This window comes from Triticum aestivum, chromosome 1B, assembly GCF_018294505.1.
Source record: "Triticum aestivum cultivar Chinese Spring chromosome 1B, IWGSC CS RefSeq v2.1, whole genome shotgun sequence".
Taxonomy (NCBI): Eukaryota; Viridiplantae; Streptophyta; class Magnoliopsida; order Poales; family Poaceae; genus Triticum; species Triticum aestivum.
The window spans coordinates 523,100,817-523,117,390 of record NC_057795.1 but is presented as its reverse complement, the minus strand read 5'-3'; positions in this window follow the sequence as shown (position 1 = coordinate 523,117,390).

The following is a 16,574-nucleotide window of genomic DNA, read 5'->3' as shown; positions in this document are numbered from 1 at the left end:
CTAGATGAAAGCTGCAATGGACATGTCCCTCCTAGTGCTGATCATCTCCCATTGCTCATCTCGACGCCCACATATTTGGTAGATAGTGTCCTTAAGATCCATGTGATAAAATGCCCCAATGCGTCCCATGGCGATGTGGGCTTTCATGCTCTTTCTTAGACTCCAGGTTGGTGCATCGAAGGAAACTCTATGGGCTCAGTGACTGGCATGAATGTCCTTCTTGGAACTTGAACTCGAATCATCCAACGCTCCTCTTATGGTGAAGTGGCGATGTAGGTCCCGGTGAAGCTTGGTATCCCGATGTTCAGGTACCTAGTAACTTCCTTCAAGTGTCGTCCAAAAGAGTGTCTTCATCCGGCTGTGTAAACTTGTTCCTTGATTCCGTCATCCTATAGAGTAGAAAAGGGAGAGAAGTCAAAAATGAGTAGAGAAGAGTGGCCTATGGTTTATCTTAGTGGTCGTGTCCTACAGTCAGCGTGTGCTTTGATACCATCTTGTAGCGACCAGACCTCAAACAGTCTAGTCTCTATGCATCAGTGTCATCCCTGGATCGGTAATGCTGACACGCACAGTACTTGAGGATTTATAACAAAGTTTCAATCACACACTTATTACATCGAATGTCTCAAAAGAAAACTTGTTACAATAATATGGCTTAAGGCCATCTAAATAAGATAACAGCAGAAGGCTTGGAAGATTAAGTGAGTCCATCAACTCCAACGGCATAGCTGAGTGAATGACAATGACCTATGGCCCCTTACTCGTTGTCTGGAAAGTCTGCAACATGATATGTTGCAGCCCGAAATGGGTCAGCACATGGAATATGCTGGCAACATAACACATAGAGTAATGAACAGATAAATGCTATCACTACATGCATATATGGCTGGTGGAAAGCTCTATGGTTACAGTTTTGCATAAAGCCAATTTTTTCCTACAACAAAGGAATATATTTTATTTAACTATGATGGTGGTTGTTAAACATTGATAAGGTTCCTCCAACTCAATCCCAATTAAACATCATCAATTACCCAACAAAATTAATTGAGAGTGATCCGATCAACATGATAATCCAAGAAACCAGATACTCAAGATGTCCATAACCAGGGACACGGCTAACCATGATTAGTTTGTACACTCTGCAGAGGTTTGCGCACTTTTCCCCACAAGACTCGATGTCCTCCACTGGATTTCTCGCACTTCATGATGCTTGAGAAATGGATGACCGAGACACAGTCTTTCAGAAGCATTAACTCTTTAGTCTGGGTAGACAGTACCACCTACATCCCCTACATCTGCTAATCTACCACTGAAACAGGTCACACAACATACTCAACTATGCTAGAGCACATAATAGCTTGTGGCTGCACACGGAAATTTCTAGCATGAACAATCTTATGATCCCTTTGAGCCTGGGTGGCGAACTGTAGGATGATCACACGGGTACTCCGGGATATCCTAGGACAACACTGGATTCTCCAGGTTCCCGCAACCAATCCACCCAGATGTGTATTTAAGTAGCCACCTTAAGTTAACCATTAATTAACAATTCTCACATCTGACATGGATACACTCACCCAATCCACGTCTACGAGCATAGCATAGCAATCCTGAGCAATCCTAGAGTAAATCACAAAGGTTTGATAATAAACATGCCAATAGGTTCTACCTCATCATCTACTTCCCAAACCTACATGTTATTCAGATCCTAACCATGCACTGTTTGAGGGTTGTATCTAATGCATAAAAACTAGGTAATAAAGAGATATGATCAAAGTGTTACTTGCCTTGCTGATGATCCGCAAAACCTAGAGACTCGTAGTAGCAGGCTTCGCACTCCGGGAATTCTATCACAAACAAACAATAGCATACATAAGCAATCAAACAAGAAGCACGAGTAAAACTCAAATAAGAAGGTCTAACCAGAAAGTTCAACTGAAGAACTCCGGTTTGCAAAAAGAATCAAATCAAATGGAGCAACGAAACTCAAATTACGAAAGAAACAAGATACGACTACTAATCTGGACTAAAGTCAAATTTTACAGTACCAAAATCTTGTTCAAGTTGGTTAAACAGAAAGACGGTTTCGAGACGAAGATCTAGGTGCTTGTTTCATCTAATTCGAATAAACGAGCGAAAAGATAAACTAGATCGAAGATTAGGGCAGAAATCACGATCGAAAATAATCACGAATAAACCCTGGAAAAACAAAACGAGACGAATAGGCTAACTAACGAACGTTCGCTGTCAGCGACTAATCGACGAACACTGTCTGTTAGAATGAACATATAGATGAACGTTCGCTAACTAACTAAACCGAAAAAAACCAAACCTATCTAACTAAAAAAAATGGATGGTCTTTAAAAAACGAACGGCGGTGGTGGCGGCGTATACCTCCAGTGGAGCATCGGCGGGGTGGCATGGCTCGGCATCGGGGCGTAGGCGGGAGGCGGCACGGCGTCAGCGGCGAGGCAGCGCGGCGGTGGCAGCGACTTTGGGAGGCGAGGTGGGGCTGTGGGGTGGCAGCGGCGGGGCATTTAAGAGGGGGGAGGTGTGAGGCTTGGGGAAGGGGCGCTGCATCGGGGTCGGCCTCTGGAGGCATGCCCCTGCCGGTCTCGGCCTCGGCGGCAGCGTGGACTCCCTCCCGCACGGGGAGGCAGCGTCGGCACGGGCTGCGGAAACTTTTTTTTTTAAATAATTCCGCCGAACAGGTAAAATCCTAAAAAATAAATAGAAAATACAAAAATGCCAAAACAAATTTTCACCATCTAAAAAGAATATTTAGAACAAAGTGAACATTTCTCTGGCGTAAATTGCATTTTGAAAACATGTATATTTTTCTATTTCGAATAAAATAGCAATAAAACTCCAAGTAGAAAAAAATTGATTTTAATATTTTTCGTCAAATATTTATTTTATTTTGGAGAAGTCGTATTATCTCCTCTCTTTTATTTTAACATTTGAAATATCCAGACACAAAATGATTAAAACCAAAATGATCCTCTTTTCAATATTTGACGAAAGTTCAAATATGAAAATAAACGAAATCCCGAACTCTCTTCGTGGGTCCTTGAGTTGCTTAGAATTTCTAGGATCAGCCAAAATGCAATAAAATATGATATGCAATGTTGACCTATGTATAACATTTCAAATTGAAAATTTGGGATGTTACATATGTGGAGTTTGCTGAACCAAAGCTCTTACGTAGACCATTCCCGAAAATAAGATGAATTGCATTTTTTTGATGACTAAGACCATGGTTTGTTAGTTTTCAAGAAAGTTTATGATCTATACTTTAACATGTGAATAGCTTGTTACTTGATCATGAGAAGTTTTATGAGTTGAGCTACTGTTATGATATATAATGATGCTAGAAAAAGTGATTGAAACTATCATTGATCAAAATTAAGCGCTTGCTAGCATTCACACTTCATAAATTATTTCTTTTATCATTTACCTACTCGAGGAGGAGCGGGAATTAAGCTTCGGGATGTTGATATGTCTCCAACATATCTATAATTTATGAAGTATTCATGCCATGTTTACAATAGTTTTATATGATTTTAGTATGATTTGATTAGAACTAACCCGGACTGGCATTGTTTTCAGCAGAACTACCGTGGTGTTGTTTTTGTGCATAAATAAAAGTTCTCGGAATGCGCTGAAAATCAACGGAGATTTTTTTGGGAAAATATAAAAAATACTGGAACAAAAATCTACCGGAGGGGAGTCCCGTGGGCTCCACGAGGGTGGGGGGCGCCCCTGTGCCTCGTGGACTCCCTGTGGGGCCTCCTGACTTATCCTCGACGCCAACCTCGTCTATAAATACCCAAACCTCCAGAAAATAACCTAGACCAGGAGTTCCGCTGATGCAAGCCTCTGTAGCCCCGAGAAATCAATCTAGGCCCTCTCTGGCACCCTACCAGAGGGGGCCATCATCACCGGAGGCCATGGGGAAGGATCTCGGAGGGGCCATCATTGCCATGAAGGCCAAGGACCAGAGGGGGAACCTCTCCCCATCCAGGGGGGTCGTGGAGGAGGAAGCACAAGGGGTAGAACCTCTCCTCCTCTATCTCGATGGCACCGGAGTTCCATCGGGAGGGGAATCATCATCGCGGGGGTCGTCTTCATCAACATCACCATCATCATCACCATCATCATCTCTTTTACGCGGTCCACTCTCCCGCACCCTATTGTAATCCCTACTTGAACATGGTGCTTTATTCCACATATTATGATCCAATGATGTGTTGCCATCCTATGATGTTTTGAGTAGATATACTTTGTCTTTGGGTTGATTGATGATCTAGATTGGTATGAGTTGTATGTTTTATTTTGGTGCTGTCCTATTGTGCCCTCCGTGTCGCGCAAGCATGAGGGATTCCCAATGTAGGGTGTTGCAATACGTTCATGATTCGCTTATAGTGGGTTGCTTGAGTGACAGAAGCATAAACCCGAGTAAGGGGTTGTGGCATACGGGGTAAAGGGGACTTGATATGTTAAAGCTATGGTTGGGTTTTACCTTAATGATCATTACTAGTTGCGGATGCTTGGTATCCCGATGTTCAGGTACCTAGTAACTTCCTTCAAGTCTCGTCCAAAAGGAGTGTCTTCATTCAGCTATGTAAACTTGTTCCTTGAGTTTGCCATCCTATAGAGTAGAAAAGGGAGAGGAGTCAGAAATGAGTAGAGAAGAGTGGCCTATGGTTTATCTTAGTGGTCATGTCCTACAGTCAGCGTCTGCTTTTATATCATCTTGTAGCGATCAGACCTCGAATAGTCTAGTCTTTGTGCATTAGTGTCATCCCTGGATTGGTAATGCTGACACGCATAGTACTTGAGGATTTATAACAGAGTTTCAATCACACACTTATTACATCGAATGTCTCAAAAGAGAACTTATTACAATAATATGGCTTAAGCCCGTTTAAATAAGATAAAACTGAAGGCTTGGAAGATAAAGTGAGTCCATCAACTCCAACAGCATAGCTGAGTGAACGACAATGACCTATGGCCCCTTACTCGTCGTCCGAAAAGTCTGCAACATGATATGTTGCAGCCCGAAATGGGTCAGCACATGGAATATGCTGGCAATGTAACACATAGAGTAATGAACAGATAAATGCTATCACTACATGCATATATGGCTGCTAGAAAGCTCTATGGTTACAGTTTTGCATAAAGCCAATTTTTCCCTACAACAAAGGAATATATTTTATTTAACTATCATGGTGGTTGTTAAACATTGAGAAGGTTCCTCCAACTCAATCCCAAATAAACATCATCAATTACCCAACAAAATTAATTTAGAGTGATGAGATCAACATGATAATCCAAGAAACCAGATACTCAAGATGTCCATAACCGGGGACACGGCTAACCATGATTAGTTTGTACACTCTGCAGAGGTTTGCGCACTTTTCCTCACAAGACTCGATCTCGTCCGCTGGATTTCTCGCACTTCATGATGTTTGAGAAATGGATGACCGAGACACGGTCTTTCAGAAGCATTAACTCTTTAGTCTGGGTAGACAGTACCACATACATCCCCTACATCTGCTAGTCTACCACTGAAAGAGGTCACACAACATACTCAACTATGCTAGAGCCCATAATAGCTTGTGGCTGCACACGGAAGTTTCTAGCATGAACAATCTTATGATCCCTTTGAGCCTGGGTGGCGAACCGTAGGATGATCACACGGGTACTCCGGGATATCCTAGGACAACATTGGATTCTCCAGGTGCCCGCAACCAATCCACCCAGATGTGTATTTAAGTAGCCACCTTAAGTTAATCATTAATTAACAATTCTCACATTTGTCATGGATACACTCACCCAATCCACGTCTACAAGCATAGCATAGCAATCCTGAGCAATCGTAGAGTAACTCCCAAAGGTTTGATAATAAACATGCCAATAGGTTCTACCTCATCATCTACTTCCCAAACCCGCATGTTATTCAGATCCTAACCATGCAATGTTTATGGGTTGTATCTAATGCATAAAAACTGGGTAATAAAGAGATATGATCAAAGTGTTACTTGCCTTGCTAATGATCCGCAAAACCTAGAGACTCGTAGTAGCAGGCTTCGCACTCCGGGAATTCTATCGCAAAAACACAATAGCGTACATAAGCAATCAAACAAGAAGCACAAGTAAAACTCAAATAAGAAGGTCTAACCAGAAAATTCAACTGAAGAACTCCTGTTTGCAAAAAGAATCAAATCAAACGGAGCAACGAATCTCAAAGTACGAAAGAAGCAAGATGCGACTACTAATCTGGACTAAAGTCAAATTTTACAGTACAAAAATCTTGTTCAAGTTGGTTAAACAGAAAGATGGTTTCGAGACGAAGATCTAGGCGCTTGTTTCATCTAATTCAGATAAATGAGCGAAAAGACAAACTAGATCGAGGATTAGGGCGGAAATCGCGATCGAAAATAATCACGAATAAACCCTGGAAAAACAAAACGTGATGAACAGGCTAACGAACGAACGTTCGCTGTTTGCGACTAACCGACGTACACCATTCGGTAAAATGAACGTACGGACGAACGTCCGCTAACTAACTAAACCGGAAAAAACTGAACCGATCTAACTAAAAAAAACTAGATCTAGGTTTTCAAAAAAGAAACGGACGGTCTTTAAAAAAACGAACGGCGGCGGCGGCGGCAACGGCGTATACCTCCAGCGAAGCTCCGGCGGGGCAGGCGGCGTCGGGGCATCAGTGGGGTGGCACGGCTCGGCGGCGGGGCGGCGGCGGTAAGGAGCGCGGCGGCGGCGGTAAGGAGCGCGGCGGCGGCGGCTTTGGGAGGCGAGGTGGGGCTGCGGGGTGGCAGCGGCGTGGTATTTAAGAGGAGGGCGGTGCGGCGCTTGGGGAAGGGGGCGATGGGTCGGGGTCGTCCTCGGGAGGCATGCCCCAGCCGGACTCAGCCTCAGCAGCGGCGGGGACTCCCTCCCGCACGGGGAGGTGGCGGCGGCGCACGCTGTGGAAACTTTAAAAAAAATAATTCCGCCGAACAGAAAAAAAATCCTAATAAATATAAACAATTCTAAAAATGCCAAAACAAATTTTCACAGTCTAAAAAAAATATTTAGAACAAAGTGAACATTTTCTGGCCTAAAGTGCAATTTTGAAAACATGCATATTTTTCTAATTCAAATAAAATAGCAATAAAACTCCAAGTAGAAAAAAAATTGATTTTAATATTTTTCGTCCAATATTTCTTTTATTTTGGAGAAGTCATATTATCTCCTCTCTTTTATTTTAATATTTGAAATATTCGGACACAAAATGATTAAAACCAAAATGATCCTCTTTTCAATATTTGACGAAAGTTCAGATATGAAAATAAACAAAATCCCCAACTCTCTCCGTGGGTCCTTGAGTTGCTTAGAATTTCTAGGATCAGCCAAAATGCAATAAAATATGATATGCAATGACGACCTGTGTATAACATTTCAAATTGAAAATTTGGGATGTTACATATGTGGAGTTTGCTGAACCAAAGCTCTTACATAGACCCTTCCCGAAAATAAGATGAATTGCATTTGTTTGATGACTAAGAGCATAGTTTATTAGTTTTCAAGAAAGTTTATGATCTATACTTTAACATGTCAATAGCTTGTTACTTGATCATGAGAAGTTTTGTGAGTTGAGCTACTGTTATGATATATAATGATGCTAGAAAAAGTGATTGAAACTATCATTGATCAAAATTAAGCCCTTGCTAGCATTCAAACTTCATAAATTATTTCTTTTATCATTTACATACTCGAGGACGAGCAGGAATTAAGCTTGGGGATGTTGATACATCTCCAACATATCTATAATTTATGAAGTATTCATGCCATGTTTACAATAGTTCTATATGATTTTAGTATGATTTGATTAGAACTAACCCACACTGGCGCTGTTTTCAGCAGAACTACCGTGGTGTTGTTTTTGTGCAAAAATAAAAGTTCTCGGAATGCGCTGAAAATCAACTAAGATTTTTTGGGGAAAATATAAAAAATACTGGAACAAGAATCTGCCGGAGGGGAGTCCCGTGGGCTCCACGAGGGTGGGGGCGCGCCCCTGTGCCTCGTGGACTCCCTGTGGGGCCTCCTGACTTGTCCTCGACACCAACCTCTTCTTTAAATACCCAAACCTCCAGAAAATAACCTAGATCGGGAGTTCCACCGCCGCAAGCCTCTGTAGCCATGAGAAATCAATCTAGGCCCTCTCTGGAACCCTGCCAGAGGGGGCCATCATCATCGGAGGCCATGGGGAAGGATCTCGGAGGGGCCATCATCGCCATGAAGGCCAAGGACCAGAGGGGGAACCTCTCCCCATCCAGGGGGAGGCCATGGAGGAGGAAGCACAAGGGGTAGAACCTCTCTTCCTCTATCTCGATGGCGCCAAAGTGCCATCGGGAGGGGAATCATCGTCGCGGTGATCGTTTTCATCAACATCACTATCATCATCACCATCCTCATCTCTTTTACGCGGTCCACTCTCCCGCACCCTGCTGTAATCCCTACTTGAACATGGTGCTTTATTCAACATATTATGATCCAATGATGTGTTGCCATCCTATGATGTTTTGAGTAGATATACTTTGTCTTTGGGTTGATTGATGATCTAGATTGGTATGAGTTTTATGTTTTAGTTTGGTGCTATCCTATTGTGCCCTCCGTGTCGCGCAAGCGTGAGGGATTCCCGCTGTAGGGTGTTGCTCTTGAGTGACAGAAGCATAAACCCGAGTAAGGGGGTTGTGGCATATGGGATAAAGGGGACTTGATATGTTAAAGCTATGGTTGGGTTTTACCTTAATGATCTTTAGTAGTTGCAGATGCTTGCTAGAGTTCCAATCATAAGTGTATATGATCCAAGAATAGAAAGTATGTTAGCTTATGCCTCTCCCTGATATGAAATTGCAATGATGACCACCGGTCTTGTTAACAATTGCCTAGGATAATTCCGCACACCGACCCATCATTATTCCACACTCGCTATTTATAATATTTAGTAGTATATTCTATATTTATCATAACATCACCTACTTTTATATTTTAGCTCTCGATATCATGCAAAGTTATCCTCTTCATACCCACAACATAGTTTTATTTCTCGTTTCTAGTTGGAAGCAAACGTTCGTTGTACGTAGAGTCGTATCAGTGGTAGATAGGACTTGACAGAATATTGATCTTACCTTTAGCTCCTTGTGGGTTCGACACTCCATACTTATCACTTCCACCATCGGGAATTGCTATGATGATTCCCTGCACTTGGGGATTATCTGCGATGCGCGCCTAGCCTTTGGAACCGGCACCAGTGGTCACATTAGTGTCGGTTCAGTTACAAACCGGGACTAATGTGTTTCACATTAGGCCCTTTTTCTACTAGTACTAGTTTGTTTGCATGCACAGTGTTTGGTTGTAGAATTGTTCTAGACAGATGCATAGTGTGTGGTGTTTGGTTACATGCAACACATGTAGTCTACTAATCTTTAGAGCCATGAAGTCCACACTCTGATTGTACTGCCATCTTCCGGTGTTTGAGCAAGTCTAAAGTTGGCAAGGACTGTTGCACTAGCCTCCACAGGTTTTCTTTATGAAACATCAATCCTCCCCATTTTCGTCCATGCTTTTATTTCTCACTTAGAATTTGAGTTGTTGGCACGACCTCCAAGCATGCTTCTCGACAAAGTTTAGTTGATACCGGCATTGTGGAATGCAGAGCATATGGGAAAAGCATCATTTCACTCGTGTACCCATGACCAGAAACCATCGAGTTGTCTTGTGCAAAGAGGGATGGGCAAAATTGCTTGAATGTTTGTAGACAGAAAAACTTGAGAGATACTTGCCCGATCCCACTCCGTCAATAGCAGAATAAGCTAATTGACCAACTTAGGTGGATCAAGTACTAGCGATGTTACCGCTCGCGTGTCATGCACCTTTAGAGCCATTGGTCATGCCAAATATCTGTGTTCATACCATCACCAACACGGCAGATCAAACCTTGCACCATTACATCCCGTCCTTCAAGGATGGACCTCCAAATCTGGGATGTCGTACCACCAAGCCCGGCATGAAGAAATTCAGTTCCAGAAAAATATTTAGCTTTTAATATCCTCGCACTTAAGGAGTTGGGTTCTGTCAATATATGCCAAGCTTGCCTCACCAAGAGGGCAAGGTTGAAGAGCTCAATATCATGAAATATGAGACCACTGGCATACTTAGGTCTCGTCGTCACACTCTAGGACACCTAGCTAGCCTTTCTTTCACCTTCTTTGCTTGCCCACAAAAATTTCTGAATGAGAGAATTAATATGTTCACATAGGCCACGTGGGAGCTTAAAATAGGACATGGAATAAACTGGTACAACCTGGGCAACAGATTTTATGAGTATGTCCTTACCTCGTGCCGACAATAGCTCTCCCATCCAACCCTTTACCTTGTTCCACACACGGTCTTTGAGAAACTTGAAAGCACCATTTCTCAGACAATGATTCATTTGGAACATCTGAGCGCATACCAAGATATTTCTCAGACAATGATTCAGTTGGAACATTGAGGGTGCTCTTGATTGATTCTTTTAAACTCATTGGGCAGCCCTTGCTGAAGAAAATAGATGATTTTGACAAATTGACTCTTTCACCGGAAGCATTGCAATAGTTGTCCAAAATAGTAGAGCTCAACCGCTCCATCCATACTTGCCCTAACAAACAACAGGCTATCATCTGCGAAAAGTAAGTGTCTTACTAGTGGTGCAGATGAAGCTACTTTGGTTCCACTGAGGTTCGATGATTCACTTTGGTTTTTCAACTGGCAAAAGAAGAGCCCTCCGCTGCTAACAAGAACAAGTATGGAGAAACTTGGTCTCCCTGGCAAATTCCTTTGGACGGCTTAAACTCTTCCAATCAGGTGCCATTAAACAATATAGAGAATGATACATAGCTTACCATCCTCATAATCATGCTAACCCATGATGGTGCAAACCCCATCTTTAACATAATGGCCTCCAGATATTCCCACACAACTCAGTCATATGCTTTCATCATGTCAAGTTTTAGCGCACAAAACTTGCGACCAAGCGCGGCCCATCTAGGTACAACCGCCCATCCGATCGATTGGAGACATTCATGCCTAGCATTGTGATCTGATTGGAACGATCCCCTCTATGCCTTCTTCTTTTCAGAATTGGATCGATCCTGTTTTATCTGTATGATGCGTGCCTGTGAGCCTCCTATTGCTTACAAGGATGACCTTGTTGAAGTGGGTTGGGCCAGTATCCTATGGAAATGGTCGTAGTTCTTTGGCCACTTGGGGATGTTGCCGAGCTCCACCATCGTCTTGCCCTTCTTGTCGGCCCAAACCACCTCCTTGCCCTTGGAGTTCCCCGAAGCAGCCATCGGGTCACGTTGAACGACATATGGCCCATGGGTTGCGCCGGCCATTAACGGGCTGAAAAACACATTGGGCTTGAAGTGGCCCAACTCTACAATGGGTTGCTAACAATCGCAGAGGTGCTCCCCTTATGCCCTAGCCGGATTAATGGGAACATAGGGCATAAACACAAGAGCTAGGAAACCCAGCATGGCCAAAACTTAAGTCATATCGATGCATATAATGGTGAAGAAAAGGCACATATGGAAAGGTGACGCATATGTGGTGGGCATGAAGCCATGAAAATAATTATCTTAAGCTTCCGTATAGGAAGCCCCCAGGTATATTGAGCACGCATAGTGCGGCCGGAGCGATAGAAGCATCCATAAAGCATTTAAGGCTTTGTGTGTAAAAAGAAAAGAGGAAGAGAAATAAAAAAGAAGGACATAATTGAAAAGGTGGAGGTAAGGAGACGAACACTGAGTTCGGCACTAGGCGTAGAATCTTCGGAGTCTGGCCGCGTTCCATGGGTTCGGCTCAAGTCTGTTATCTGATGCATTACGCAGACGGTACGCTCCTACGGTGAGAACTTTATCAATGATGAAGGGGCCCTCCCACTTCGGCTTGATCTTGTCCTTCTTCTTTTCCGGTAGGCGTAGAACGAGTTCGCCAACATTATAAGTTTTGGCCCATACTTTTATGCTTTGATACCTTCAAGCCTGCTGCTGATAGAATGCGGAATGGGCGTTTGTGACGTCATGCTCCTCCTCCAGGGCATCTAAGTTATCCTGCCGATCTAGCCCAGCTTCTTTCTCTTCGTACGTGCACACGCGAGGTGAGTCATGAATTATATCGCAGGGTAATACTGCCTCTGTGTCGTACACCATAAAAAATGGTGTGTATCCGGTGGTGCAATTTGGCGTGGTCCGCAGCCCCCAGAGTACGGAGTCGAGCTCCTCGACCCAGTGCGTATTTGATTCCTTCAAGGATCGCACTAGTCTGGGTTTGATGCCGCTCATGATAAGACCATTTGCACGTTCGACTTGACCATTTGTTTCGGGGTGATAGACAGAGGCGTAATTGAGCTTAATGCCCATATTGCCGCACGAAGTTTTCACCTCATCGGCTGTAAATTTGAGCCGTTGTCAGTGATGATGCTGTGGGGGACACCGTAATGGGGCACAACCCCTGATATGATGTCTATCACTGGTCCGGATTTGACCATTTTAACTTGTTTGGCTTCTATCCATTTGGTGAACTTGTCCACCAGGACCAATAAGTATTGTTTTCTTATGGCTTCCCCCTTTAAGAGGTCCGACCATATCCAGCCCCCAGACCGCGAAGGGCCAAGTTATGGGGATTGTTTGGAGAGTGTTAGGGGGCATATGGCTCTGATTGGTGAAGAGTTGGCAACCGACGCAATGTTGGACAAGGTCCTGTGCATCTGCCCGGGCTGTCAGCCAGTAAAAACCTGTACGGAAGGCCTTGCCGACAAGTGCCCGAGCTGCGGCGTGGTGCCCGCCGAGTCCGGCATGGATTTCAGCCAAGAGCTGCCGCCCTTCCTCTTCAGAGATGCATCTTTGGAGCACTCCGGTGGCGCTTTTCTTATAAAGCTCTCTCTCATGGACTTTGTAGGCCTTGGAGCGCTGCACAATACAACGTGCCTCATTTTGGTCCTTAGGGAGCTCTTGCCTATTCAGGTAGGCTAAGAAGGTCTCGGTCCATGGGGCGATGACAGTCATGATTTCGTGGGTCGAAGGTGTTATTTTGGTGGCAGAGCCTCCGATTACGTCAGATGGTTCGGAATCTGAGGTTATATTCGGATCTGGACTGGTATTGCCGGTCTCCCCTTCCCATACCATGGATGGCTTGAACAGCCTTTCCAAGAAGATATTAGGTGGGATGGCGTCGCGTTTAGCGCCGATGCGGGCGAGGATGTCCGCTGCTTGATTGTTTTCTCGGACCACATGGTGGAATTCGAGCCCCTCGAACCGACTTGACATTTTGAGGACAGCATTACGGTAGGCCACCATTTTCGGATCTTTGGCATCAAAGTCTCCATTTATCTGTGATATTGCGAGGTTCGAGTCCCCACGCACTTCTAGGCATTGGATGCCCATGGAGACTGTCATCCAAAGACCATGCAACAGAGCCTCATATTCAGCTGCATTGTTGGAGTCTATGTATAGTATTTGGAGTACGTATTGGACCGTGTCTCCGGTGGGGGACGTCAGGACAACACCCGCTCCCAATCCGGCCAACATTTTAGAGTCGTCGAAGTGCATGATCCAACTGCAGTATGCGTCGTACTATTTAGGGAGTTCGGCTTCTCTCCATTCGGCGACAAAGTCAGCCAGTACTTGCGACTTAATGGCTCGCCGTGGTTTGTATGTTATGTCGAACAGAAGGAGCTCAATAGCCCATTTAGCAATCCGGCCCGTGGCATCGTGGTTATTTATTATGTCATTGAGTGGTACTTCGGAGTCCACCATAATTGAACACTCTTGAAAGTAGTGTCATAGTTTCCGGGATGCCATGAAGACCGCGTACGCTATCGACAGTGGATACATAGTATACCGGCTTTTGGAGCGGGAACTTGTGTCTGTCCGTTTCTCCTTCGACGACGAGAACTGCGCTTACAACCTGGTGTGTTGCGGTTATATGTAGCAGCATAGGTTCACCGATATTTGGCACGGTCAGGATTAGATTACTGGCCAAGAGGGCCTTTATTTCTTCCAGTCCGGTCGTGGCCGCATCCGTCCACTCGAAGTGTTCGGTACGTCGAAGAAGATGATAAAGAGGTAGTGCCTTTTCTCACAATCGGGAGATAAAGCGGCTTAAGGCAGCCACGCATCCAGTTAATTTCTGGATCTGCTTGAGGTCTGTTCGGGTAGCCAACTATGATAGAGCTCGGATTTTTGCTGGATTTGCTTCAATTCCTCTATTGGAAACGATGAATTCGAGCAACTTCCCGGAAGGTATGCCGAAGACACATTTTTTCGGGTTGAGCTTCATGTCATATGTTCGGAGGTTGTCGAACGTGAGCCTCAAGTCATCTATTAAAGTTTCGACGTGTCTTGTTTTGATGACCACGTCGTCCATGTATGCCTCCACTATTTTGCTGATTTATTTTTCCAGGCATGTCTGAATCATGCGTTGATAGGTTGCGCCGGCGTTTTTGAGCCCAAAAGGCATGGTGTTGAAACAGAAGGAGCCATATGGTGTGATGAATGTCATTGCGGCTTGGTCGGACTCCGCCATCTTTATTTGGTGGTATCCGGAGTACGCGTCGAGGAAACACAATGAGTCGTGTCCCGCGGTAGCGTCAATGATTTGATCAATGTAGGGGAGAGGGAAGGGATCCTTGGGGCAGGCCTTGTTAAGGTCCTTGAAATCGGCGCATAGGCGCCAGGATTTGTCCTTCTTTGGTACCATCACCAGGTTTGCTAGCCAGTCCGGATGTTTGATATCTCTGATGAATCCGGCCTCGAGTAACTTGGCTAGCTCTTCTCCCATGGCTTGTCGCTTGGGCTCGGAGAAGCACCGAAGAGTCTGCTTGACCGGCTTGTATCCCTTCAATATGTTTAGGTTATGTTCAGCCAGCCTGCGTGGGATGCCTGGCATGTCTGAAGGATGCCAGGCAAAGATGTTCCAATTCTCACACAGGAACTCTTGCAGTGTGGCGTCTATTGTGGGGTTCAGTTGTGTCCCAATGGAAGCTGTCTTTGTAGGGTCCGTTGGGTGCACCTGGAATTTGACTATCTCGTCCGCTGGTTTGAAAGAGGTGGACTTCGGTCGCTTGTCGAGTATCACGTCGTCCCTGTCCATTGTGGCGTGTAGCATGGTTAGTTCGTCGGCCGCTAGGGCTTCGGATAATGCCTCCAGGGCCAGCGTGGCAGTTTTATTTTCGGCTCGGAGTGCGACGTCCAGATCACTAGCTAGAGTGATGATTCCATTAGGCCCGGGCATTTTGAGCTTCATGTACCAGTAATGGGGTATAGCTTGAAAGCTCGCGAATGCGTCCCGCCCTAAAAGGGCGTGGTATCCGCTGCTAAACGGGGTCACTTGGAATGTGATTTCTTCGGACCTGTAATTCTCCGATGTGCCGAATACAACATCTAGTGTGATTTTTCTCGCACATCGTGCCTCCTGACTAGGGATGATTCCTCTGAAGGTTGTGCTCCTCCGCTCAATGCGGCTCTTGTCTATTTTCATCTTGTTGAGGTCTCCTCGTAGATGAGGTTTAATCCGTTGCCGCCGTCCATGAGCACTTTAGTAAGCCGGAAGCCGTCCACGATTGGACTAAGGACCAAAGCGGTTGGTGCCTGAACTATTCGGAATTGTGGTTCGTCACTGGCATTGAAAGTTATAGCCGTGTCGTTCCATGGATTCATTGCTGCAACATGGCAGACTTCGGCGAGGCTGCGGAGTGCGCGCTTACGCCTGTTGTTTGAGGCGAAAGTCTCGAAGACTGCCAGTACCGTATTGTTGTATTCGGCGGGATGTTGCTCTGTGGTATGGTTGATGAGGAGATTCTCGCCGCTTTTCGCTACCTGCCAGAGTATCCAACATGCTCTAAGGCTATGTGTTGGCATGGTATCCGGTGTGCTCTGAATTTTGCGTGGCCCATTGAGCCATTCCTCCAATACGGTTCCACGCCCTGCAGCGGGCCTTGGTTTTTTGGTAATTGAATCGGGTGACTTGCAAGAGTTTACCCTTTTAGTTTGGACGAAGGGTTTAGTGAGAGCCGGATTATCCCAGAAATTTGTTTGGGTTTTCCAGGCGCTTTCCGTCGCGCAGTACTTCTGTACTATAGCAACTAAGTCTGCAAAGTGTACTATGTCACGGCGACTTATAGCATTGAGGATCCCCTTGTCCGTGCAATTTTTGCAAAAGAATAAGATTGTGTCTTCCTCGCGACAGTCCTTGACCTTGTTTATCACAAGGAGGAACCTGGCCCAGTAGTGATGTACTGTCTCTTGGGGCTCTTGTCTGATATGGGAAAGATTGCTTAAATCTTGGTGGGTGGGTAGATTTAAGTCCGAACCCCGACCCGATCTGAGACCCAGGGGCAAAGAAGCTTCCAAGCTTGGCAGCTCGGGCTCCGGTATGTTGCCCGATTTTTCCGGCCCGCCGCCCGATTCTAAGTTCGGGGTTTGGGTCATGTCCTCCCGCGAACGGGTATCCGGCTTGGTGAGCTT